This window comes from Piliocolobus tephrosceles, chromosome 8 (assembly GCF_002776525.5).
Source record: "Piliocolobus tephrosceles isolate RC106 chromosome 8, ASM277652v3, whole genome shotgun sequence".
Classification (NCBI taxonomy): Eukaryota; Metazoa; Chordata; class Mammalia; order Primates; family Cercopithecidae; genus Piliocolobus; species Piliocolobus tephrosceles.
The window spans coordinates 87,844,471-87,871,963 of NC_045441.1; the positions used below are offsets into that span (position 1 = coordinate 87,844,471).

The 27,493-nt window shown below is 35.3% G+C and overlaps 1 long non-coding RNA gene across 1 annotated transcript in view; it reads right to left on the reverse strand.

Annotated features, from left to right (window-relative positions):
• Positions 1 to 23,412, reverse strand: part of LOC111552379 — a 49,438-nt gene extending 26,026 nt beyond the window's left edge. The window contains exons 1-2 of the long non-coding RNA XR_002734623.2: positions 23,282 to 23,412; positions 8,231 to 8,337 (exon numbers count right to left, since the gene is read on the reverse strand). This is a non-coding gene — a long non-coding RNA (uncharacterized LOC111552379). The remainder of the gene's footprint in view (positions 1 to 8,230; positions 8,338 to 23,281) is intronic.
• Positions 23,413 to 27,493: the final 4,081 nt, after the last annotated feature.

Sequence of the window (27,493 nt, forward strand, 5' to 3'; positions counted from 1 at the left end):
TTTTCTTTGTGGTTATAATGAGACTTAAATAAAATTTCTTATCATTATATAAGTTATTTTAAGCTGATAACAGCTTAACTTGAACTGCATACAAAAACTCTACATATTTATTTCTCCCTTTCCCACACTTCATATTATTTTTGTCATAATTTCAACCTATTTATATTGTGTATCTATTAACATATTTTTACTTAGTCATTTTTAATAGGTTTTGTTTTTAGTTTTTATACTAGAATAAAAAGTTATTTATCCACTGCTATTACAGCATTTTATATATGTCTATATATTTACCCTTACCAATTAGTTTTATGGTTTCTTATACTATCATGTTATGGTTTAGCATCCTTTCATTTCAACTTGAAAAAAATCCCTTTAGTACTCCTCGTAAGGCAGATATAGTGGTAATAAAATTATTCAGATTTTATTTACCTGGGAAAATCTTTGTTCCCTTCAATTTTGAAAGCTAGTTTTAATGAGTATAATATTCTTGGTTGTCAGGTTTTTTTTTTTTTTTTTTTTTTTTGTTCCTTTCAGCATTTTGAATATATCATACTTCTAACTACTGGCCTGAAAAGTAAAAAGCTGCTGTTAGTCTTATAGAGATTATTTGTATGTGAAAGTTTCCTTTTTGTCTGATTTTGGAATTTTCTTTGAATTTGACAATTTGATTTTAATGTGTCTTGGTGTGTTTCTTCTTTCTGTTTCTTTTCTGGTGCATCTTATTTAGAATCCTTTGGGCTTTCTGCATTTGGATTTCCAGTTTCTTCCCCAGATTTTGGAAGTTTTCAGCCACTATGCCTTCAGTAAACTTTATGGTTCTTTCTCTCTCTCTCTCTTGTCTTTCTGAAATGTCCATAATGCTTATATTGATCTGCTTAATGTTTTCCCCTAAGCCCCTTAAGCTTTTTTCACTATTTTTCATTTCTTTTCTTTTTGCAACTCTCACTGTATAATTTCAAATGACCTGTGTTTTAGTTTGTTGATTATTTCTCCTGATTGCTCTAGTCTGCTGCTGAAACTTCTCTATTACATTTTTATTTCAGTTATTATATTCTTCAGCTTCAAGATTTCAGTTTTGTTCTTCTAAAAATTTTCTATCTGCTTGTTGAACTTCTTCTATTTTTCTTATATTGTTCACTTAAACTCATTAAACATTTTATAATGATGACTGCATGTTTTCTGTCAGTTAATTTATATTTATCTGTTTTATTAGGATTGGTTTCTGGAGTTTCATCTTGTTGCTTTATTTGGATTGTGTTTTCTTGTTTTTTCATTTCCTTTGCTTTGTACATTGATATGATCTACACATTAGAAAAAAATCACTTCACTCAGTCTTCACATATTTGCTTTGTGCAGTAAAAGACCTTCGTCAATCAGTTTGGCCAGATTATCTGTGGATCTCCCAAACCTTTGTGGTAGTCCATACTGCTATCTTAGTTCCCAACCACCCTCAAGTGTCTATAGTACAGCAGATCCTGACACTGCTCCAAGATATCAAAGACAGAAGCCATTCTCTCATATAGAAACCAGAGAGTTAGATCATTGGGTTCATTGTCCAACTCTTTACCTCCCCAGGGAGAAGACAGAAGACAAAGTTTTTTCACTCACTCTTCACGAGGCAGGGGAGAGAGTTGGAGGTTGCTTTTGTGCTTGTTTAAACCCCATAAATAGGTACAATTATGTGTCATTTAAAAAGTAAACATAATCTATAAAAAGGTAAAAATAAAAATATTTTCAACAATGAAGAGAAGTTTCAGAGATGACATAATGTTAAAAGTAAAATAATTTTTAATTTTTAAATAAAAACTACTAGATGTTATTTAGCACAGATTATTCAAAAATACAGGAGTGAACATATAATTTAAATTTATGAAAGAAACAGCCAGAAGGACTAAAAACAAAACAGTAAAAAGTAGTTGCTATTAAGAAATAGAACCCATGAGTAAGAGGCTAGAGATGTTGGAAGGGAAATTTTCTGTCTGTATTTTGTAACTGTATGCATTGATTTTTATCTGTATTTCAATATAAATGGAATTTTTAACAATAAAATACTCAAATTAAACAAAAATGAAATTTTAAAAAATAATATTTATTTTCAGTGACCATCAGGCTTCTAGACTGTGATTGGTTCTGTCAGCACTCTGAGAAAAGCAAGACAGAAGTCAGACCCTTGAGCAGCTCCTGAAAAATTTGGAACCTTGGATTTGTGGTCCAACCATTTTCTTTCCAGTGAAAAGCTGTGAGCTGAGGCTCTTCTTTATCCACTTACTGTATGCAGAGTTAGTGAGATGATTTGTGGTGAGTGCCCACATACTAGGTCAAACCACTGCCTTTGTTCACAGTAGCCCTGAGATGTTTAGTGTATGTTGCGTTCTGTCAGTGCTCCTAGACGGTGATACCAGAAAGCTAGTTCCTCAACAAATAGCTGAAAAAGGTGGAATGTTTAATGCATAGTCCAGCTTCCTCCCTAGGGAGAACTTGGAAACTGAGGGGTTTTCTCACAAATGAGTGGAACTGTGCCATGAATGGGGAATTATAGTGAAAGCATGTCTGATCTATGGTATGCAAAATAACTGAGGCACGACAAGGACTTCATTCATATGTAGGTCATACTCAACAGAAATTAACTGGGTGCATGACATTGATCATCCAGTCTTGAGAAAACAGCAAGCACAGAATGATCTATTGCGACTCATATTGCATGCACACTTTTCTCTGCCCATTTTCCTTGTTCTCTTCACTCATTTGGGGGCCTTGAGCTCATATTAAAAACATTTTCCTCAAACTTGTCTCCAGTTCTGGGTTAACCCTGAAAAATCATCACTTAATTCTTCTAGCACTATCTCCTAGATCTCAATACCCACACTATACTCTTTTCATACTCCTTCCCTAAACTACTGAAACGCTAATAAAGTCGCAGCTTTAGAACTCCACAGGTTGCTACACTCTCTCAGTTTGTGCCTCTTTTCTTCCTCCTTGAGCTTCTCCTTCCTCTCAATCCCATGGGTCCTTCCTGTGTTGCAGCCTCACATTACCCATAGTCCTGCATCTTCATATTTGAACTTCAGATTTAGAAGTCCTAAAAGCAATTTTTCATTCCTTTCTACCCCCAAGTGTGACCCAGTCCTTCTTTGTAATGTTTAAATGTCATAATTTAAAAAATGATAATTGTATTACACTACAATGAATTATCCCTGTGTAACTAAAGACACTGTAAAACAAAAAAGTAAATTGAATTAAACACACACACACACTAGGAGCAAATATTTGCAACATATATTATAAACAAATGATAAGATGCTGTACATCTAAAAATCTCCCATAAGCTGATAATGGTGGTGTGAGAGGGTGGTACAACTCAAGAATAAAATAGATAAATATTATGAAGGCAAGTCACAAAAGAAGAGTAAGGATATTTAAGCAGTAGACAGGGAGAAAGTCCCCTAAGAAAACAGCAATCAGTAAACAATTTAAAACTAGGAGACTTCATTTACTACTCGTGAGTGTTGCTAGTGTTAACAAGGATTAGGAGAGTATAACAGCTCCATACATTGCCATAAAGGGTGAAAATAAACATGCCCTCTAGAAATGCTGATGTTGGCAACTTTTTATTGCAACGTATTTAAGAAAATTGGGCAGTGTATGTAAGATTAAATCTCAGTGGTAGGAACACTATTGTGTACTTCTTAACAGCCTTTACTTTTCTGTTTGATCAATTTCATAGCCAAACAAATAGAAAAAAAAAAAAAACAGTAAATAGGTCCTAAAAAAAATAAGTGCATTGAGTCTACCAGGCAAAATAACAGTGAGTCTGTAAAGCAGAGTAACAGAAAGAACATAACTTGCATTGTTCGATTAGGACAGTTCTCTCTAACACCTTAACTTTTAAAATTCATACTTTTTATTTAGGTAGATATTTCCTGAGGCACAATTGGGAAAAGAGCATTTGAGGCAAAGAAAGGACAGATATTAAAGTTCTGAGAAAAGAAAGAGTTTGAACATTTCTAGAAATAGAAAAAAAAAAAGCCGCTTTGGCTTGAGTACAGTGAAAGATGATATGGACCTGAGAGAAGGTCACCACAGTAAGGAATATGCATTTTATTCACACACAATAAGAAACCAGTCAAATGATTTTAAGAAGGGAAATGCAGAAAACAAGTTTACATTTTAAGATTGCATTAGATTATGGGAAGACTAAAGGAAAACTCTAGGAGACACTAAATTGAAGGTGGTTGTTGTTCTTCAGGAAAGAAACGATGGTAGTGTAGGCAGAAGAACGTGGCCCAATCTAAGATATTGTTTGAAGTGGAATCATTGAAATGGGAAAGGTTCCCTTGTCCCCCTCGCAGGGCATACGATGGGGGTGTGTGGCATGCTTCTTCAGTGCCCTGATGCTTAAACCTTTAGGGGAGTATACAGACGGCAAACTGTGGGACTCCGAAGTCACAGCAGTGTCTAGGGGTGAATGTTTACAACTCCTGAAGCCCCAGTGGGTGTGTAACAGGGTGCTCTCTTAGTTGCCATCTATAGGCGGCTTGTGTTAACCAGCTCAATTAGACTCCCTTCCTTATCACAAGGACAGAGGGATTCCTATATACAGGGCTTTCTTCTCTTAGTGTACTGGCAGAATCGGATCACATGTTGGCTTAGAGATTGAGTGCAACGTTTTGTTGTAGAAGTAGCTCTCAGGAGATCCGGGAGCCAGAAGGGAGATGCTATTTCCCTGGAGTCAGGCTTGGCCTGACTCTTCTCCGACCACCCCAGCCGAACTCTGTGTCATTCCACTGGTGAATGGCCTGCCTGAGTTCTGGCATCTGTTGGTGTGCTCCTCCCCTGGTGTGCTCCTCTCCTGGTGTGCCCCTCTCCACAACCAGCCGCTTGCATCTTCTTCCACTGATGTGCTTCTCTCAACATCTGGCCACCTCTGTGCATGCTAGGGTCTCGGGTTTTTATATACCCAGGATGAGGGAGTGGCAGGGTCTTGGAAAATGCAACATTTGGGCAGGAAATACCTGTCCTCGCTGAAGTCCGTGGGGGTGGAACCCTAGCCAAGGACCCGCCTTTCTCTATCCAGCACTTCTCTTCCCACCTTCCATATCATTTAAAGTGACTATGCTCTTTCCTTCCCAGCACTGCCATATCTTTGTGTCAGACTGCATACAGAAAGTGGAGAGGAGGGTTTTGAAGGGTGACAATAAGCCTTGTCACTTAGGCAAATGTAGAGAGACAAAGAAAACTGAAAAAGTAAAGATTCAAGTAAAGGGTAGAAGAATAAAGGAAGTCAAGTCACCAACATAGAGAGATATGTGTAAACACCCCAAACAGACACAAAACCAATAAATGATCAAAACATATCTAGCAGGACAATGTAATGTATAGCTTACATTCTCTTTCAGCATTTTTTAACATAAAAATGTTCACTTATTTCAAAATCATTCATTTATAAAATTTGAGTGTTTTTTATGTTGTTTCAATTAATTTTGATTCTTTCAAATGTAAATTCATTTATCAGAATTTTTAAAATGTGCATATTCTATTAGAGATTGAATAGGCTATTAGCTACTGTAAGCTTCTATTGATTCTTTTGAAGAATATTAATGATTTTTTTTTTTTTTTTTTGAGACAGAGTCTTGTTCTGCAGCCCTGTTGCAATATGCAGGGGCTTGATCTCAGCTCACTGCAACTTCTGCCTCCTGGGTTCAAGCAATTCTCCTGCCTTAGCCTCCCGAGTAGCTAAGACTACAGGCATGCACCACCATGCCTGACTAATTTTTGTGTTTTTAGTAGAGTTGGAGTTTTACCATGTTGGCAAAGCTGGTCTCGAACTCCTGACCTCAGGTGATCCACCAGCCTCGGCCTCCCAAAGTGCTGGGATTATAGGAGTGAGCCACCACGGCCAGCCGAGATTTGAAATTTTTTTGTTTTTTTTTTTTTTGTTTTGCTTTGTTTTTTGTTTTTGTGTGTGTGTTTATTTTTAGAGAAAAGAGAAAGACTTGCAATTAGGTGATGTCCAAGAAGATAAATATCATTTAAGATATTTTTAAATCAACATATTTTTCATAAGCTGTCCACAGAAGATTCATTGATTTTTAAATCACTCATTTGTTCTTTTAATGATATGATAAAGACTCTGTACCCTAAAAGTAGGTAAAAACAATTACAGTTATAAAATTAGCTAAGGTTTTGAGCACTTACCATATGTCAGTGCGCAAAGCAATTTAAGAGCCTTGTAACAACTCTTGTGCTAAGTATTGTTATCCTCCATTAACGGATATAGAAATAGAAGCAAAGTGGAAAAAATGGTATACTTTGGAAAATAAGCCAAATGAGAATGCAGTTGTCTACTTGTAGTTCTACACGCCAGACAGCCAGACCTTTCATAAACCCAAAATTTGGAGGAAGAGTGTCCATTAAGGCAATTTTTCAGACATGGAATAGGAAGTGATTCTTATTTGGTTCCATATTATTGTAAAGTAAGTCATCTCTCTCACTTATGCAGGCTATTTAATAGTAATTTTGGATCCAGGGAATCCAAAAAAGACTATATTTTTTGTTGTCATCATGGCAGTTGTACGATAATCATATTTTCATTTCCAACAGCCAGATTATTGGTCTTAACTGACGAGGGTAGCAAACACATTAAAATAGACTAAAGTTGTTTCAGAAATCTTGTAAGAGACAATGCAAGGGAAAATATTTAGTAAATGGATTTGTTACGTAAGGCAGGTTTGTATTTATACAAGATGCCTATATTTGAAAACAACATAACATAATAAAACTATGCTTTTTTAACTATTGTGTTAATATGTGTTACATTGTTATAATGCATACCTGAGTCTGGGTAATTTATAAACGCCAGAGATTTGGCTCATTATTCTACAGGCTGTACTAACATGACACCAGCATTTGCTCAGCTTCGGGTGAGCCCTCAGGAAACTTCTCCTCATGGTAGAAGGTTTAAGGGGAGCAGACCTGCCACATGGTGAGAGAGAGAGAAAGAGAGCAAGAGAACAGGGAAAGAGGTGCCAGACTCTTAAACAACTAGCTCTTGCATGAACTGATAGAGTGATAACTCACTTGTTACCACAAGGATGGCAAAGTCATTCATGAGAAGTCCACTTTCATGATCCAAACACCTTCCACCAGGTCCACCTCCAACACTGGAGGTCACATTTCGACGTGAGATTTTGAGGGTACACACATCCAAACCATGTCAGTTTTCATACTATAGTCAACCTAAATATGTTACGTTTAATACATCAGTTTCTACTTTATACTTACAGATACTGATGAAAATACCCAGAGGAAAAATGATTCTAATAATCATGCAGTTAAAAACAAAACAAAAATTAAGTTATATATTAGTAGTTTGACAAATTATCAAATCCATAGGCTTTTTATAAAGAGTAATATACCTCACTTTACCACAGTAAAAGATTGTAAGGTTGCATTTGTCTTAGGACATCAGAAGCTTTTACTTTCTTAAAATTGAACTCATAGGTTACTATTTCCTTCCAGTTTTTGAAAATCTCAGAGCACAGAACACTCCACACACAAAAAAAGTTAGTATTTTTATCTTTTCTCTGTAAGATTCCCTTCAGAATCTATGTAAGGTTCTTTTCTGCCAAAGGAAGATATGCTTGCCTATAAAAATGTTTAAGTTGATTTTTCTTATAATATCAGGATCTATGAAATACTAAATTTGCCATAGTTCCTGTCTCTTTTTCTATTCCAAGCAATGTTTTCAAACTAACAAACTATGGATTTAGCTTATTCTCAGCAATGCCCAAATCATACGAACAATCTTTTTATCTTATTGTTTGACAGCATTCATTGACCCATATGCCTAGTCAGTTTAAATGCACTATTGCACCATAATACATAAGATATAACTGCTCCCATAAGACTACACTGCTAGAAATAAAAACAGCACATTTCCAAATATGAAAATTATTTTTAAACCTCCCTTACTAATAGCATCAATTGAAAGATATGTGTTATCTTTAAATGGAACTTTTGAATTCTTTATAATGGTATGAAGTCTTTACTCTTCTTAAAGGGATCTTTCACCATTCAGATGACCTTTGTTAGAATCCTAAAAAGTTTGGCTATTTTTGGTTTTCTTTTGTTAGTTTTTACATCTAAACAATTTTTCATTTGCACAAGAAGGGACTAGAGACCACACAGGCCTAGCATATTTTTGGGCATTGGTATTCCTTTTAATCTTTACCTTGTAGCTCATATCAAAGCTGTAATTGTTTGCTAGCCAGCAAAATCTAATGGCTCCCTCTGGTCAAAAACTGTCAACAGCAATCTATCCAGCAGTGGGGGCATTGCCTGAAATAGAAAAAGCATCACATATGGTTGTATTCCTTGGTGAACTACAAACAAGGTAAGGCTTAACATTTTCAAACACAAAACCATTACTAACTCCACATAGTAAGACTGGGGCACTAACATATCATTGCTAGAGAATTTTGCTTTTTGGTTCATTACTGTCCTGTAGGTCAAAGAATATAGCAAGATAGTACAAGTAATTACATTGTTTTTTTTTTTTTCTCTTCCCTTGATTTCACAGTATAGCAATAAGTCTCTCTTAGATGTTAGATCATGATTTATTAGGTGTCCAAAAGCAAACCCGTACTCCAAAACGTATAAAGAAAACAGGCCTCAAATGATCAGTCCAGATTTCCTGCTAAGTGTAAAGACTGCTAAATTCATTAGGAAATCTAACAAAGAAAAATACTACGATTTTTTTTTTTATTTGCTCCACAAACTGTAAAGTTCTGTTTAGAAATTTCTGAGGTAGGTGGTTTATTTAACATTTGTATTATCACAATAGTATTGTATAATCCTACTGACACAGTTCAGTGTAATGACTCTAAACATCAAACCAGCTATCGAACGTCATGCTGAGTTTCCCATCCAGGCTAATTAGAATTCTTGTCTTCTTAAAACATTTGCACTCTTGGCATTCCAGTGGTTTTTCCATTTGTGGCTGGGCCTTTGGATATTTCTAAATCAGAATGAGCTGCATACTGCTGGCTTTACATGCCTCTTGGTTCCTTCTGCCCTCTCACCTGAATGTCAGAAATCTTTTAGTAATTCCTCAGAATGAAATCAAAGAGTTTCTCTTAGCTCAGTTTAGAGGCATCCAAATGGAAGCAGCAAACTAAAAACAGAACATTGACCCAGTAGTTTTTATACATTCTAGAATCTCCTCTTTGTTAACCCACTTTATATAATATATAATATAGGATGGATTGTGGATTGTTCTCTTATTAGAAGCAAAATAATTCATATATAAATAAGCTATGCTGCACTTGATGTAGTGCATAAAATATGTGTTCAATTTCAATTCATCTAAAAGAATGATAACATAGGAGTAGACTTCAGGTAATAAAAGGAAGAAGAAAATAGTCTTGGATCAGTAGAAGAGGAACTCATTTTGTACACATTTGACATGAAGAATAGACAGTGTACAATGTAAAAGTAAGAATTTGTACTGCTCTCTGTCTATTATGCGACATAATAAGGCTCTGAAACTTCCTGCAACAGAAGCATATGGTGTGTGTTTTTACTAACATTTTTCTAATGCAAAAATTTCCATGTACCACTGGTAGGAAATTCCTTCCTCAATATATAGTTTAGGCAATTCATTAAATGCTGTTGTATCCTTTTGTGAAAGTCTTCAAAGCATACGTGCCCAATTCCATTTCAGAGATTAATATAAGCAACTGATGAAAAGTTTTATTGGAATCTGCCATTGGTTTAATCACACTAATTCATCTCAGAGCTGAACTAAAAATGGGATAAGTCTTTAGTAAAATTCAAATGCAAAAGGATGGCTTTGGTTCAGTGAAAGCGTGATAACATATTTGGTATTTTGTCTGCTTTCCTGACACATTTCGCCAAGGTTCAGTGAACTGGTAGTATGTTTTGCTCATTATAACATCTTTAGGTATTTCTAAGATGTCTGGGGTTTGGCATGCTCCAAAGATACCTTGCCAAGCTCATTTTCCACTATTATTTACACCCATATATTTTTTTCAAGGAAACAGTTTGAATGTTTCTGATTAAATAGAGCTATTGAATGTACAAATGGCCCCATTTAATACACTATAAGTAACTTAATTCAGTTTTTGAGGGAAAAATAAAAAATAGTTTACATTTGCTAATAATCTAAAATTTGAGAGATTTGGATTGTATCTAACCTTAAATCAAAATATCATTAAATCCTATAATTGAATAAGACACATTATTATCATACTTAGCCTCCATGCCATTTTCCATTCATTTTGTCATCTCTGTCCAATTTACCGTATCTCATCCTATACAACATTTTAAGTACTTTAACATATGTATGTCATTTCACTACCAATGCTTTCCTGATTACCTTTTAAGTACTATAAGTTGGTAATAATAGTAATTGTTTACAGAGAAGGCTACAATTCCTCTTGCCAAAAACCATACCAAATAATAGGTGGAATTGTTTATGGACTTTCCTTAGGCACTATATGTTAAATAGTATATTAAATATAATGTCTAACTGTGTATAAGTATATATCACATGATACTGCAATGGGCAGAGAAGTGCTGCATCGAGAAGGGTGGTTCCCTGGCCAAAGCTCCACCCTCGAGTCTGTGCCCACCGACCTAGGTAAGGACAAGCACTCTTGTTTTCATGCCCAAATGTTGCTTTTCCAAGACCACCCTGGCCTACCACGCCCCCATGCCTATAAAACCCCGAGATCCTCGTGGGAACAGACACAAGCGGCTAGATGTCTAGAGGAACACCCTGGCAGAACCCATCGTCAGATCCTGGAAGGCCATCCACAGAGGAATGACGCAGACGTCAAGGCAGAAGGAGAGTCTGGCCGCTGGGCTGCTCAATTCCAACTTCCCACTCCATTCCCTGCTGTCCTCCCCATTCAACTCAATGAGAGCTACTGAGAGCTACTTCCACTCAACAGAACTTTGCACTCATTCTCCAAGCTCATGTGTGATCCGATTTTTTTCAGTACACTAAGGCAAGAACTCAAGATACAGAAAGTCCTCTGTCCTTGCGAATAGGCAGAGGTTCTAATTGAGCTGATTAACGCAAGCTGATTAATGCAAAGGAGAAACAGATTCCAGTTGACTATTTTTAGAGTCTTCTAAGGAAAGAGACAACACAGGCTCCCAGAATATATATTTTTTAAAACCCATGATAATCTAAATAAATTTGAAGTGCTGGTTCCTGAATTATTTTATTGAAACTTATCAGCATCTCCTCTATCAACATTTCTTTCTTTTTGAAAGGCACTCTACATGATTTTGTGGGAACCTATGGACAGTGTTCTTCAAACTGAGAGACATATGTACCCAGGAATACATACTTACCAAGGGAGAAGCTGACATGGACACTTTTTAGGCAGTCACTTTCCAGATCATATTCTCACTTTCATAGATACTATTTGCTAAAATCTATTTGCCTGAGAAGACACTTGCTGTAAAGATGTTCTGTCAGTTCCCACACTTTCTGACCAACTCTCTGCCATCATTCATTCTCACCTACTTTGTACTACTAAACAAAAAACAATTAAATTTACTGTTGCCTAAGAAGCATCCTTTAACTTCTAACATGTGTATGAAAACTAAGACATTTGACAGATCTTGGTCATGTCAATTTTTAGACTTCCCCAAAATTGAAAATGTGCATGACTTTGCTGATTGGGTAACAAATGCTTTTACAATTCAAGTGCTTTCCAATATTTGCTTTCAACAAAATTGAAAGATGGTCAAATATGGTTGTCAGTTAATAAATCATTAAAAGTAATGTCTGGTAAATGATCACAATATAGTTTCCACATACAATACAAAATGGATTTAGATAATTAAGTGATACAACTATGTTAGAATTCCTTGTATTTCCATCTATTTATTTGAAATATGAAAAATGTTAGTAGCTACTGACATTTCTGAAAATAAAAAAGGGAAAACAATTAAGGCTGCATCTTGGATGATTTTAGAAACAAGTCATATTTACCCATGCATGCGTAAAATAATTAGAGGGGAAATATCCATGCTCTCATTAAAAGGTGAAAAAAAATGTTTAAAAATTATTTATCAAAACAAGTACTATATATACTGTTATTCTAGCAAAACTGAATACAAAAATATTTTTGAAACTCATAGTTTACAATTATCAATTTAAAAACTTGTTCACATATTTTTGTTGAATGTGATTTTTTTTTTTTTTTTTTGCAATTTGCTTTGTCTGCCTAGAATAAGGGAACAAGTAAAAAGAAAAATTGTTTAAATCATTCATTTGTCAAGTAAAAAAAAAATTGTTTAAATCATTCATTTGTCACTAAAATGTCTACTGATTATATGATGGTTTGATATGATTTGATATAATAAGTATTAATACTGATATCACTATTAAGGCAAGTTTAGACCCTTACCTTAGTAATGATATTAAGTATTAATAGAATTATAAAAATAAAAGTAGAGGAAAACAGAAAACTAGAGATAACTTTTTAAAAATTAGGCAACTATAATTCTAGCTGCCATAACATATTTTCAATGTTTTATCTTATAGTTTGAGTACTATTTTTATAAAATATTTTATAAAATATACTATATTTTAAAAATATAGCAATCTATATTAAATCATTGATAAATTTTATTTTAAAATTATAAATAAATTAAGTTTAATTAAAATTAACTAATTAAATTTTGATGTATTCTAAATTTTATTTCTACAAATTTCAAGGAAAAATATATGACAGAGGGATCATCAGTGTTAACTTGTTTAGTGACAAATTATAGTATAATTAATGGTGGGTCAAACTGATATTGCATAAATTCTGCTATGATGTACTATGAAGGATATAATTTCATCAGTTTTTGTTCTAGTCAAAAATGCTTCGTTTGATTTTATAAAGCTTTTAAATTTAACTTCTAGCAAAATGAAAAATAAAGTAAAATACCTCAAAAGGAATTAAACAGACAAACCCAATAGGCAGGACATTCTTCTGGACAGCTGCTTCATTAATTTCAACAAGTTCATATGACTAAAACTGGTACCTTACAATAGATATTCCAGATATAGCCCAAATTGTGAATATAAATTTGGTATAAGACAAAGGTGAGGCTTCAAGTCAGTGAGTAAAATATACTAGTTTTTAATAATCAAGATCTTGTGATGAAATAGCCATGTAAGAAAAAATAAACAAATTTTGTTCCAGTCTTACCTATTACGCCAGAATAAATTTTAAATGGATTAAAAATCTAAAATGAAAAAAACTATATACCAGTGCTAGGTAAAAACAAAGGTTAATTTCACTGTTGAGAAAATTGTTCAAACTATGACAATTTATAGACAAAATAGTAGACAATATTGATAAATTTGTTCATATAAAAATTTGTAAATGCAAAAAAATTCAGTGTAAATGGCAAATGAGAAACTGGAAATATGTAATGCACACAACAAAAAAAGTTAGTATGTGAAACATATTAATATCTTCTAAAAATAAAGAAAAGCCTTAACACTATAGAAAATAGGCAAAATATACAGATAGCTGAAAAAGAATGAAAATATAAATGCTTTTAAAATATGAAAAAATGTTCTGCTTTGTTCATAATATGAAAACTGCAAATTAAAATACTCTGCGATCCAATTTCTCACATATTGAATTGGCTAAAATCCAGAAGATTGACAATGTCCTCTTTGGGTAAGGATGAACAAAACAGTCTCATACATTGATGACGAAAATGCAAAATGTTCAAAACCACTATGAAGGGAAATTTAATAAAGTCTAGCAACATTTATGCCTTTGTCTTGTGACCCAGCAATCCCACTTTGAAGAACATATCCCAAAGATATACTGACAAAAATATGAAAAAGAGAACAATATGTACAATGCCATTTATGCTGCAATATCTGAATTGTAAAAACTGGGAAAAAAACAAATGTATATAAGTATGATACTGCAGTTGGTTGAATAAACACGGTATAGTAACACAATAGAAATCCTGATAATATTAAAATGACAAATGGAATACCTCAACAAACTACTAAGAAGTTTTCTCTAATATATATTGTTAGATATAGAAAGCAAGTTCAAGAAAAGTGGGTATAATATGTGATCGTTTATCTAAGAAAGAGACAACATAAGCAGGATATTATGTGTAAATAGCAAAATGTTAGGATATAGGCAACATGTATTGACTAGGTTAATATATGCATATGTATATCGGTATGTTTAAAGCTGGAAAGCAATTTTAAATTTAGAAAATATAGAGATAACGACCGGGCATGGTGGCTCACACCTGTAATCCCAGCACTTTGGGAGGCCAAGACAGGTGGATCACCTGAGGTCAGGAGTTCGAAACAAGTCCGGTCAACATAGTGAAACACCGTCTGTACTAAAAATGCAAAAATTAGCTGGGTGTGTTGGCGTACGCCTGTAATCCCAGCTACCCGGGAGGCTGAGGCAGGAGAATTGCTTGAGTCCGGGAAGCAGAGGTTGCAGTGAGGCGAGATCGGCTAGTCATGCAAATAATATTTTCTATGGGGCATAACTGGTGATGTGCATGGAATTTTATATCTGCTTGTCCTTTTCTGTATAAAATAGAAAATACATTTTGCATTTTTATATAAATGGTGAAAAAAACTTCATCATTGCTAAGTGATTTTTAAAAGTATTTTTTATATACTTGTTACTATAAAGACATACTCAGTGATCCAGCTCACATATTACCTTATCAGACCAACACAATTTATTACCATAGTCTATCCTGTATATTGTAAGCTAAACTGCAAAGCATGAGGATAGTTGACAGGAATTTTACATGGTCCAGTGACATACATGCTAAGAAAGAAATGACATATTCTGGAAGATGGAGGTATGCTTCCCTTTCTAGCAATTTCCTTCTTTCAATACATTTTTCTTTGTTAAAATTACTCATTAATTTGTTTTATGCCTATCATGTCTTGCCCTTCACTTTCATGGCCTGTTTCTTGCATATCCCTTTCAAATTAAAATTAGAATTAGAGACATATAAAGGGTGGGTGTGGGTGTGTGTGAGTGTGTGTGTGTTATCAGTAATGGTTACTAATATCCCCGTAGTTGTAAGTCTAAAATGAATTTTAAGTACTAGTCTGTTGGCAGACTGACTGACAATGTCTTTTCAGTCAAAAAGAGTAATAAGTCTTTTTTCATCTTGTTTCTCACCCTGGTAAGCAATAGCTCTTGGTAAGCAATTGGCTGCATTCATTGTCATCAGTTGTAGCATGTGTTATTGGAATTTCGTTCTGCTTAAGGCTTCTGCATGTTTGAAAAATTATTAGGTTTCTGTATTGTGATTTAGATGAAGGTCAGTTTGGCCGTAACTTTTTTATAGAGACTTTCAGGGTCCAGGTTTACTACTTACTAAACACTTCTAAATAAAGTATCCTTTATAAACATTACATCTTAGAGAAAAGTGTGAACCTTATAAAAATGATGCAAGTGATTTTAATAAAGGGGGCTACAAAAAAGGGAAGCTATAAGCTGCCCCTCTTTTCACTCTGACCCCATCTGTTGTAAATGAATAAAAGCACAAATTGGGTTTTATGCTGAACACTTTAAAGTCAGTAGTGGTTTAAAGTTATAAACAAATGAAAACCAGAAGGAGACTCAGAAGTTATGTGAACCTATGTGCTTGAAGATGCAAGTTTCTTCCAGGTAATTATAGTGAGAAAAGTGGTGACAGAAAGAAAAAACAAAAAGAGCTATTCCAATATACCCAATCACTTGCTTGCACTTTGGAGTCAGTCTGTGAATAATTCGCCTTGGGTCTGGGCCAAATGAAAACTAGAACATAATATTTAAAAGTTTTGACAAAGCTACATTTATTTTCTTTAAAGACTTTTTCATTATTTGTCTAAGAAGCTTTTTTACTCTTTCTGGTGTTAAAACACTCTTTCTTTTGTGAAATGATTATAGTAGAGGTCATTTTGCTTTTTGTTTTTTAACTTTTCACTTGCCCAAATTACAAAACTTAGTAGCTATAGTGAATTAATATTTATTTTTGAAATATACTAAGTGAAATTTAAGTCAGAGAACCACAAAATTGGTCTATTTACTGATGTATAAGTCGTGTACCCAATGTTAAACTTGTGTCTAACCTCTCTAATATTTTCCCAGTTGAGGTCAATAGACTAACGTGTGAAATATAAGGCATGGAGGATTGAGTATCTCTACCATTGAGAAACTCAAGAACGGAAAAGGAAAGGCATTAAGGATGTGATTTCCTCCACTTGGAAAACCACCCTATAAATTCCCATATTTTTTAAAGGCCATACTCATTTGATATTTGTATTTTTTTTTTTTTTTTTTTTTTGAGATGGAGTCCTGCTCTGTTGCCCAGGCTGGAGTGCAGTGGCCGGATCTCAGCTCACTGCAAGCTCCGCCTCCAGGATTTACGCCATTCTCCTGCCTCAGCCTCCCGAGTAGCTGGGACTACAGGCGCCCGCCACCTCGCCCGGCTAGTTTTTTGTATTTTTTTAGTAGAGACGGGGTTTCACCGTGTTAGCCAAGATGGTCTCGATCTCCTGACCTCGTGATCCGCCCGTCTCGTCCTCCCAAAGTGCTGGGATTACAGGTTTGAGCCACCGCGCCCGGCCTGATGTTTGTATTCTTAAGTATTCCAGGCCAACCTCCTTTAGGCTAGGGTTCACCTCTCTGTACCACTATTTTTTTTTTTTTTTTTTTTTTAAGACGGAGCTTTGTTCTGTCACCCAGGCTGGAGAGCAGTGGCAAGATCTCCACTCACTGCAAACTCCGCCTCCCGCCACCCAGATAGTTTTATAAGGAATATATGCTCTTTAAAAACAGCTTGGCTTGAAGCGGACATTTATCAATTCAACTGTTGGCTGAGCCAAAGTGTATTTATCTTACCGCCCAATTTGGTTCTTGATTCCAGTTGCTATAGAGTTTTCCTGTGTCTCATCTCAATGGGAAAGAAGAAACTATTCCAGAGCAGTCCCACTGGGCTCTGTTTGTTGGCCTTGTTTTCTGCCAATGTATAAACAGGGCCTCTAGGTTTTAAATGTTAACTAGGATCTGGTTACTAATTTCAGACCTAATCCTTTTTCCTACTGATTTTGGATAATGAAAAAAAAAACCACCTTTTTTATATTATGAAGACTCATGTAGCATTACAGCTTTTACAAGATCTGCTATCAAATATATTAAATAATTACAAATCTTAGAGGGCAGAAAGAGTTTAATTTTTAAGAATTCATTGGACGATTACCTTGATGGGTCTTCAATTTGTGAAAAAGCAGTTTTATGTAAGTGCCTAGACTAGAGAAGCTAGCTGAAAATGAAAATGTAAAGAGGAGGCCTGGCATGGTGGCTCATGCCTGAATCCCAGCACTTTGGGAGGCCGAGGTGGGCAGATCACCTGAGGTCGGGAGTTTCAGACCAGCCTGACCAACATGGAGAAGCCTGGTCTTTACTAAAAGTACAAAATTAGCCAGGCATGGTGGTGCATGCCTGTAATCCCAGCTACTCGGGAGGCTAAGGCAGGAGAATCACTTGAACCTGGGAGGCGGAGGTTGCGGTGAGCCCAGATTGCGCCATCGCATTCCAGCCTGGGCAACAAGAGTGAAACTCCATCTCCAAAAAGAAAAAAAAAAGTAATAAAAATAATACTAAAGAAAATGTAAAGAAATGTATAATTTGTAATTTTCTATGAAGAAATATACAGGTTTCTGGGATATTGTGAATTTAGAGATGCCCCCAGAAGTGAAAAGAATATTTTTTCAGTTGTGGAACTGACCTAACCTTTATATTAAAGAAGGCTGTATAATGTACCAATTTAAATTATGTGCTGCTCATTGATGCAGCACTATTTCTTGTACATCAACTGTGTTTCCCTTACTCCTCAATCTTCAGTAGAAGTCTCCTACTCAATAGATGGGTGGAAGAGGGACTGATATGGGTGACATGAGAGGAAAGACAGAAGCAGCCATATGTAGAAAGACTTGAGGGAGATGAAGAGTCTGCTGAGAAGCAATAAATAGGCACCACATATGATCAGGCACAAAGTTCAAGCTACTTACTAAACCCAAGGCATGTTGATGGGAGCTGGGATGTGAAATGGTGTTTCAACCTGATTGATACTTAGAACAAAAAGGATAAGGTACCTTTAACATCCTGGGCAACCTAAAAGAATCTGTGTCACTAATATATATGTTTCTGACATGACATACAGAAAAAATAAATGCCACTTATAATTTGTTTTAAACTGTGTTTTGTTTTTGTTTTTGCTTATATTTTTGTTTTGCTTGTTTTAACATTTCCTGTATGTTTTCCTTTATCAAATGGAGTTTACTGACTCTTCTGTTTGGTTTCATCAACCTCAAACCAATAAATTTATTTATTTTTATTTATAAAAATTCACTATTAATGTCAACAACAATATTCAAAGACTATATAAATTGTAGCAGACACTGTACCATTATTGCAATTTTTGCTAAACATGATGACAACTTCTATTTAGTTTACCCAAAGTCCAGGACTTTGAGGAGTGCTGTGGTCTGAAAGTATGTGTCGTCTCCAAATTGATATGTAAAAACCCTATCCACTAAGGAGATGATATTGGTAGGTGGGGCCTTTGGGAAGTATTTGGGTCATGAAGACAGAGCCCTCATAAATGTGATAAGATCCCTCAGCTTGTTTGCAAGCTGACTTCATGTGAGGACTAAGTAAGAAGGCACCAACAATAAACCAGGAAACAAACCCTCACCAGACACCAGACCTGCTGGCTCTTTGATCTTAGACTTAGAAAAGTGAGAAATGTATTTCTGTTGTTTATAAGCTATCTGGTCCATGATATTCTGTTTCAGCAACACGAATGGACCGAGGCAAGGGTCAGGAGAGCACTGGAGCATGTCTTCTGTACCAGGAAAGGCATAGGTATTTATGAAGGGCACAGCAAGGATTTAGTCGTGTCTGTGCAGCACTTCTCAACATTCCTTAAATGTCATGGCAACTCAGAAAATGATTCATTTGTTATTTACACTGCATACTTGGGTAAACACAAGAGGATTGTCATAACATCCTCCTGAGACATCCTAGATCTCACACAACAGACTCCAAAAAAAGATAAATATTTGGGCATCCTAAAACCCATTTTTGATGTACCAGTTAAATCCCTGGTACAATTTCAGCAGACTCTCAATATTGACACACCTTAGGATTTGATATTCTAAAGAAATCACATATCTACTTGCAGTGTGGCCTTGTGCCTAAGTTTTGTCCTTAAGAAATGCCTTAGTCCAGCAGTATAAACAGACTGATGAGTTGGTGTTTAAAACCAGGACATAAAGAATTCTCTTCTTAAAAGCAAATTTGCAAGTGAAACTATTCTCATCCCTATAAACAGAGCAGTAACTCTTTTGTGGTGCTTACCAACTATAAGCAAGTGAATAAATAAGATCAATTCTTAGGATGATGATCCCATGAAAAAAAATAAAGCAGAGTTAAGCATTCACAAGTGACTGGGGTTCAAAGTCTGCTTTAGATTGGACCGGCATGACCGGGCTGTCTCAAGATCAGCTGAGACTGGCATGATTCCCAACAGTGGTGTATTTTCTGGGGGAATTAATTACCTTCCAGCTCAGGACGCAGCAAGCTCTGAAAGTGGAGATAAGCTCAGCATCTCCAATGAGCTTAATGATGAACAGAAGGAGGTCTAATGTGGCTAGTGAGAGTGGGAAGGAGTGGTAGGAAATGAGGCAAGCTGGAGGCACATCAACCAGCATCACAGTACAAATTTGGATTAGATCCCAAAATTAGAGGGCTTGCAACTGGTAAACTGAAATAATCTGACTTACATGTTTAAATGATCACTGTGTTGGAAATGAATTGTAGAGAAGCAAGAGTGGAATAAAGAAGACTGGTTAAAAGACTATTAGAGCAATTGAGGCAAAAGGTGATAGCTTAGACCAGAGTGGTAGTAGTAGAAACGAAGAAAATTGAAAAATGTTAGATGTATTTTGGATAATGTATCTTCCAGAATCAGAAATTAAAATTGTTAGAGTCCTAGAGTAAAAAACAAACCGAATCAAAGCACAGCACAACACACACACACACACACACACACACACACACACACACATACACAATTGAGAAGTGTTATTTGGGTTGAGTGAAAGGAAGATCCGTTTTAGGATTGACTCTCCCGATGTTGGACTTTATTTATTTATTTATTTATTTTTTTCTTAATGATGTAAAGACTCACAAATACATCTTGGCGGATGTAAAACCTACAATCTTGTCACATTGGTCATCTGTTCATTCTTTTTCTCTAAGGAGAAACTGTTTCTCTCCCATGATCCATTTATCATATGGGTCATTATGACCCATCTATAGGCAATACTCGGAAAACAACATTCTCATTTTAGGGATGCCCCACAAAATATATTCCTGGTTTTTATACTCTCCTAGTAGAGTATAAACACACAAACACAAACAATAAAACTCTAGTTTAATATCCATATTCATCAGGTAATGGTCAGGAAGTAGCATTTTAAGTATGTATTTTATATATTTACATAGTAGTATATTTCTTACATGAAAGTGTTTTACCATGTTTCAGTTACATGGTATCGCTTGAGAGTCTTGGGTTAACATGTAGCCCATTATCATTTTTCCAACTTAACAGAAAATACATTCTGTGTTAGGCTGAATAATATTCTCTAGATACTATAATAAATCTGAATTTCTGTAACTTTTAAATGTTTCACTATTTGGAAAAAAGGTCTTTGTAGATATGATTAAGTTAATGGTCTGGAGATGAGGAGGTTATTCTGAATTATCTGAGTGGACCCTAAAGGCAATTACATGTATCTTTATAAAAGTGAGGCAGAGGTAAATTAGACATGCATAGAGAGGAGAACACTCTGCACAGGGAGACAGAGGTTGGATTATATGGTCACAAGCCAAGGAATGCTGATAGCAACCAGAAACTGGAAAAGACAATAAATGGATTATCCTGTAGAGCCTTCAGAGAGTGCAATGATGCTAACACCTTGTTTTGGGTCCAGCGATACTGATTTCAGATTTCTGGCCTGCAGAACTGTGGGAGAATAAATTTCTGTTGTTTTAAGCCACCCGGTTTGTGGTAATTTGTTACAGCAGCCACATGAAACTAATATAGGCCCCCAGTTAGTATTTTCATGCAGAACCTATGAATTTTCAAAAATGAATTCCTAATGTTCAGGAAATGATGTGATGTATGTATTTGTGTTTCTTGGATGAAAGTCTACTTTTATAATGTATATGTTTTTATGGACCCTCTAGTTGATAAACTTCAACCACAACTTCTTACTCTGCATTCAAAAATGAACCCGTATTACCAGGTTCTGTTGTGAACATAAACCTTTGATCCAGAATTTTTTGAGACTTTGCTTCTGTCTATCCCATTATCATCTATTACCTGAAACTACCTGGCTGAAGGTGGAGAGTGTTTTATATTGAAGGTGAGAGTTTTGGGCTATTTTTCAATAGAAACCCAAACTCTAATTGAATCAGATAACCCATAGAGGGTCAATTAAGCATCACACCACACTTCATGGAAAGAACACTCAGTAATCTCTTTGGAAAATAGTCTCAAGCAGAATTGATTTGTTATATTGCCACCTCTCATTAAATATTGAATCTTGGTATTACTGTTCATTCCTATTGCCACTCTTGGTCTATTTGTTTCTCACTAGTTATGCTGGTGCACTCCATTATTGGCAGAGATCCAGAACTCTCCATACCTCAGAGTGTAAGCTCAGCCTCCCATTGGATTTAGATAGAGTATATTCCTCCTCACCTCAAGTCAGATACTTACAGTATTCCTGGCTATAATTAATGACTTCCCAAGGAAAATCTGACTCCCATGCATGATGTATGGTCTTTCTCCATGAACCTGACAAAGCAGTCAACAACAGCACAGCATTCTGAATTGGAAGCAGCAGTAGTAGCCCTACGTAAAGGCAGCCCACTCTGGGGCCAGGCAGCATGTGATGCATTCATTGTAGAATGCTCCATTATCAAGCAAGCCCTGCTGAGTTCCAGCTCCATTAGGAGGTGACAAAAGAAGTAGAAGCTGATATTTTGGATGACAGGAAAGCAGAGTTAAACTCCCCTCTTGTGTAGTACTACAAAATTTTCATATGCAAGAAAAAAAAAAAAAGATGATTTTTGTGTCATAGTCATGATCTAATGAGGGCCAGGACCTATGAATAAACAACTAAATATAAAATATTCAAAAACAGTTTTCAAGAGACTGTTCTTTTTTCAATAAAGGAAATAATTATCTTAACTAAATTATAAACTTAATAAGAAAAAATAGTTTATATATCTTAATGGGTAAAAGTATTAACATCCAATCTGACTTTGTCACTTACTTGCTAGGTGACATTGGGCAAATTATATAATGTCATGCGCGTCTGTGTGAAGAGACCACCAAACAGGCTTTATGTGGGCAACATGGCTGTTTATTTCACCTGGGGGCAGGCGGGCTGAGTCCGAAAAGAGAGTTAGCAGAGGGAGATAAGGGTGGGGCCGTTTTATAGGATTTGGGTAGGTAAAGGAAAGTTACAGTCAAAGGGGTGTTGTTCTCTGGCAGGCAGGATTGGGGGTCACAAGGTGCTCAGTGGGGGGGGGGGGGGTTGAGCCAGGATGAGCCAGGAAAAGGAATTTCACAAGATAATGTCATCGCTTAAGGCAAGGACCCGCCATTTTCATTTCTTTTGTGGTGAAATGTCATCAGTTAAGGCGAGGCAGGGTATTTGCACTTCTTTTGTGATTCTTCAGTTACTTCAGGCCATCTGGGCATATACTTACAAGTCACAGGGGATGCGATGGCTTGGCTTGGGCTCAGAGGCCTGACACATAAGGTTTTAAAACTTCTGTTATTTCATCTTTAAAATGGGCATTTACTCAGGATTAGATGATACATATGGAGTAGATAGAACAAAATGCGGAATTTGGAAACAAATGTTAGTCACTGACACTATTACTCCTCCTGCTCCCACTCCTACTACTGTAACAAATACTATTGGATATTTTCATGGTGTTTAGTATTAATTATGCATGTTTAGGTCATGGAATTATTTGCAAGCTAAAACCAAATTAAGACAAGCGAAGAAATTAAAGCATATTTGTCTTATCAGAAATAAGGTGTCAAAGCCATTAAAAAGTACCAAGACTTTGTTTTACCTAAGCAAGTAATGAAATAACAAAATTCTTACTAGGAAATTTAGATTACAATATTGGAGCTATCAAATCCATGCTCTGGAGGCAGGGCACAACCAGTAATGTTAAGAAGTCCGTTGACAACTATACTTGATGTTCTTCTACCATAAACATTTAAAAAGAAAGTACTCCTCTTGCTTGAGGCACTGTAAATAAAAGATAGCTGTTAACGAGTTATCTGAATTCCTAGAATACCACAGAAGGAGGAATTACTAAATAACAAGAGGGTTATTTTGTTTGGTTTTGATTACTGCCCCTCCGCCCCATGTCTTCAATTTATGTCCTAGCACTGTCATGGAGGACAGGAAAAATGTAGCAAGAGAAAAAAAAAAAAAAAGATATAAACATATTAAGGGAATTAAACCTTGTCCTAGTTTAAAGGCACAATTATGTTGCATTTGGAATATTCATCATCTGGTTCCCAACCCAAAAGTAATGGCTTTGCTTTGTTACTCTCCCTTGTTCTTCTGTTTTATTCTTTTTTTTTTCACACATGGGCTTACCCTTATAACACCGGCAAATTACTTTCTTTTCCTGTGTTTCATTCCGCTCATGTGGAAAATTTTCCTGAATGTGAAAACTGGTATATTTACATCTTGACAGTAAGTACCATGTCTTACCATCTAACTTTTTTAAGATTTCCTTTTTTTGTTAGTCTTATTTAACTTTTTTGACTCCCTCAGCTTCCTCTGACTTGTACATTTAAATTTGTCATTGATGCTGTTATACTAGATTCAGAATTTTAACTTTAACCTAATGCATTGGAAGAGGAAAAAACAAGAATGAAAACACAAATATGATGTTTTTATACTGATTTATCCTTTTCATATTTACTTTTTTTTGAATTTCAGTTTTAGTAACTATTTTGCTATTTAAAATTATTTGGACTCACTATTTTTTTTTTAACCAGTCTACCAGGGATAAGTAATATTGTGTGCACCATGACAAAATTATACCCTTTGAGAGCCCAAAGACGACAGGGGATGATTGTTTTCTAGGGGATATTTTACTGGTAGTTTACCTAATGAGGGGATCTAATTTATAATACTCACATTGGTAGCTGCTTTATATTTATTAATTCTGTATTTTTCAAAGTCATTACCCAAGTAATACAATTATTCTTATATTAGAAATGAGGCAACTTATTGCTATTGCCAAATCTGACTTCAGAGCCTATTGTTTTCAGTCTCTCAAGATTCTCTCTGTCATGGAGTCTGTCATGGAGTAACAAGGAACTGCAAATGGAACAAATACATCATGTATCTGAAGACCCAAAAAAGATAAGAAATATGTGGGTACAGCACAATGCCTAAAAAATAATGACTAGCATTACCTATTGGGTAGTAATGATCCAGAGCTTAAATAAAGTATAAACTTAAATGGAATTATAAATTCCAAATCCCAACAATGGTTCCTCCCAAGCCAACAGGCCAACAGAACAATTCAAGAACAATAATCTTACTTAAATCAGAACTACATAGTAATGGTTCAGTATAGCTAATTAACAAATGCATTACCTCCTATGGATATATACATAAAAACATCATGTTGTATATGGTAAATGCATAAAATTGTATCTGTCAATTTAAAAAATAAAAATAAAAGAAATAGTTTGTGGTAGAAAACGACTACTTTGGAAATAGTTGTATGTTTATTGTTTGTTCTTTTGTTTGGAGACTTTCATAAGCTCATTCATTCAGTCATTCATTTGATATATATTTTTTGTATCCTTGCTACGTGTAAGTTATTGATCGTACTAAGTGCTAACACAAAATGTTAGTTTATATATACAATGTATTTATCTTATTCAAACTAGGAATGGGTTTCTTTAAAAGATGTTTTACTCTAAATGTAAAATCACCTTTATCAAAAACAGTAGAAGAGTACCAGAGCCCATATCTTAACTGCAGTCATATAAAAAGAAAGCTGCCAGACAAAAAGCTTTGGATTGCATCATTAGATAATGTCTGAGTGTGCAGTGGCAAATATAAAATAAACAGTAGTAATCACATATTCAAGCAAGCATCATTGAAAAACAGAAATGACAGACCTGGAAAAGTGCGTAAGGGTAAGAGCAATATAGTAGTATATATTAGTTTACATCAAGGAGTGGGAATGTTTATATACAGTTGTGTGTGTATGTGGGTATGTTAAAGTGTATAGCATCCTTAGAAAAGTCTGTAAACAGATTCCATGGGTGAAGTTTCCTTAATGATATTCAGGAGGGTATTTTCTGAATTTTCAAAGAATATGATTTAAATAATTTGGCCAAATAGCAAGAAAGTTACAGCATCTGGTTTAAACTCATCTATCATGCACAGAAACATGAATAAATGGAGACATTCAGCACTATACACACAACAGAAATTGTGTTCTCCTATTGATATAATTAAATACTCATAGAAGCCTAAACGCATAATAGCTTCCAGACCCTTTGCTTAATGCCAAAAATCAATGGCTCCGCTTCCAATGAACTTGATAGGCATATGTTCCTAGTCAGAACCATTGTGAACCCTCTCTAGTTTCTAAACATTTATTGCTGGTACTGTAATAATAAACATCTTGCATTTATAAGATGTAATGTTGCCTAGAATTTTTCATTTTTCAAGAATGCAGAGCACACTTTCTAATGGCTCTCATATGTCCAGTGTGCCCACGAACAATTTGTCTTCTGAGTGGAGTGTTAATCTGACACCTCAAGGACAGACCTGTTTTCAGAAGGACTTAAAGAAAAGCTACACACATTCATAGGCTTCAATAACTACTGAAAATCCTAGTAAACTGTGGCTGGGATTACTCAGAGTTCTGGATCACATCACTTCATGCCACATTTGGCTTACATAAGAGTTATTAAAGATGATAGTAGAATATTTTTTGACTCATTGTCAAATAGGTACATATCAAGCACACATTTAATATATATGCATACATATGATATCAAACTAATGATGACATTTATGGTCCCATTCTCATGTTTTTATCTGGACTCAGAGGTGGGTGTGTGATAGGAATGTAATTTTCATTTGTTTAACCCAGTTGCACATGATAACCCCACAGCAGTGACAAAGGAAGCAAATATGTGCTTTGGTCATAAACACTGTGGGGCATAGCAAAATCCCTCCTCTAAAGACAAATCCAAGATTTTCTTCTCAGGTCAAGGGCAGCACATTAAACCTGTGGCTTAAAAAAAAATTATATCTCAAAAAAAGAAAAGAAACTTAAGTTTCCTTAATGGTACTATTCTGCATGGAGTAAAAGATTAGAAACACACCTCACCCATGGAATAAAAGATTACTTCCTGTAAAAAAAAAAAAAAAAAAGTTAATTGGCAGAGAGAAGAAAAAAGTACTCAGCAAAGCTAGAAACACGACAAATAACATTTACACCTGGATCCATAATGTTTCCTTTTCTTATTTGACATGCATTATTGATCTCAACATTCTGGGGTGGCTTGAGTGGGACTTGAATATTCACACCAATACCTTGAACTAAAACAGTATTTTATACAGGTGTGAGAAAAACATAAAATGAAAGTTGTATCCATCTGGCTCACCTACATCTTTGGCTCATTTCTTTAACTCACACTTTATATTTAAGAAAAAGATGCTTGCCCACAAACAATTGTCAACTTTTTGCCTTGTCAGTGAATTTTCATGCTCTCTCTGCATTTCTTACCACCATGGAAAACCTTAATTCAATGCTTTGAAAAAATGACAACTTCTTAAAAAGAAAAAGCAACCACTCTTTTCTAGCTGGAACCAAGAAGGATGTCAAAGGGAAGAAGAAGGTTCTGCTGTTCCAGAAACCCTTAAGAAACTGTGATGGAATTTTGCAGACCTGAAGATCAAATGCCTGAGAAAGGAGTTTAGTCCAAAAGATGCTTCTGAAGGCAAGGAGGAAGCTGATCTATGAAAAAGTGAAGCACTGCTACAAAGAATATAGTCAAATGTATAGAACTGATATGCGATTGGATAAGATGGCAAGAAAAACTGACAAGTTATATGTACCTGCAGAACCCAAATTGGCATTTGTCATCAGGATCTGAGGTATTAACGGTGTGAGTCCAAAGGTCCAAAAGGTATTCCAGTTTCTTTGCCTTCATCAGATCTTGAAAGAAACTTTTTTTAACCTCAACGAGGCTTCAATTAACAATGTGAGAATTGTGGAACCATATTTTGCACAGGAGTACCCAAACCTAAAGTCAGTAA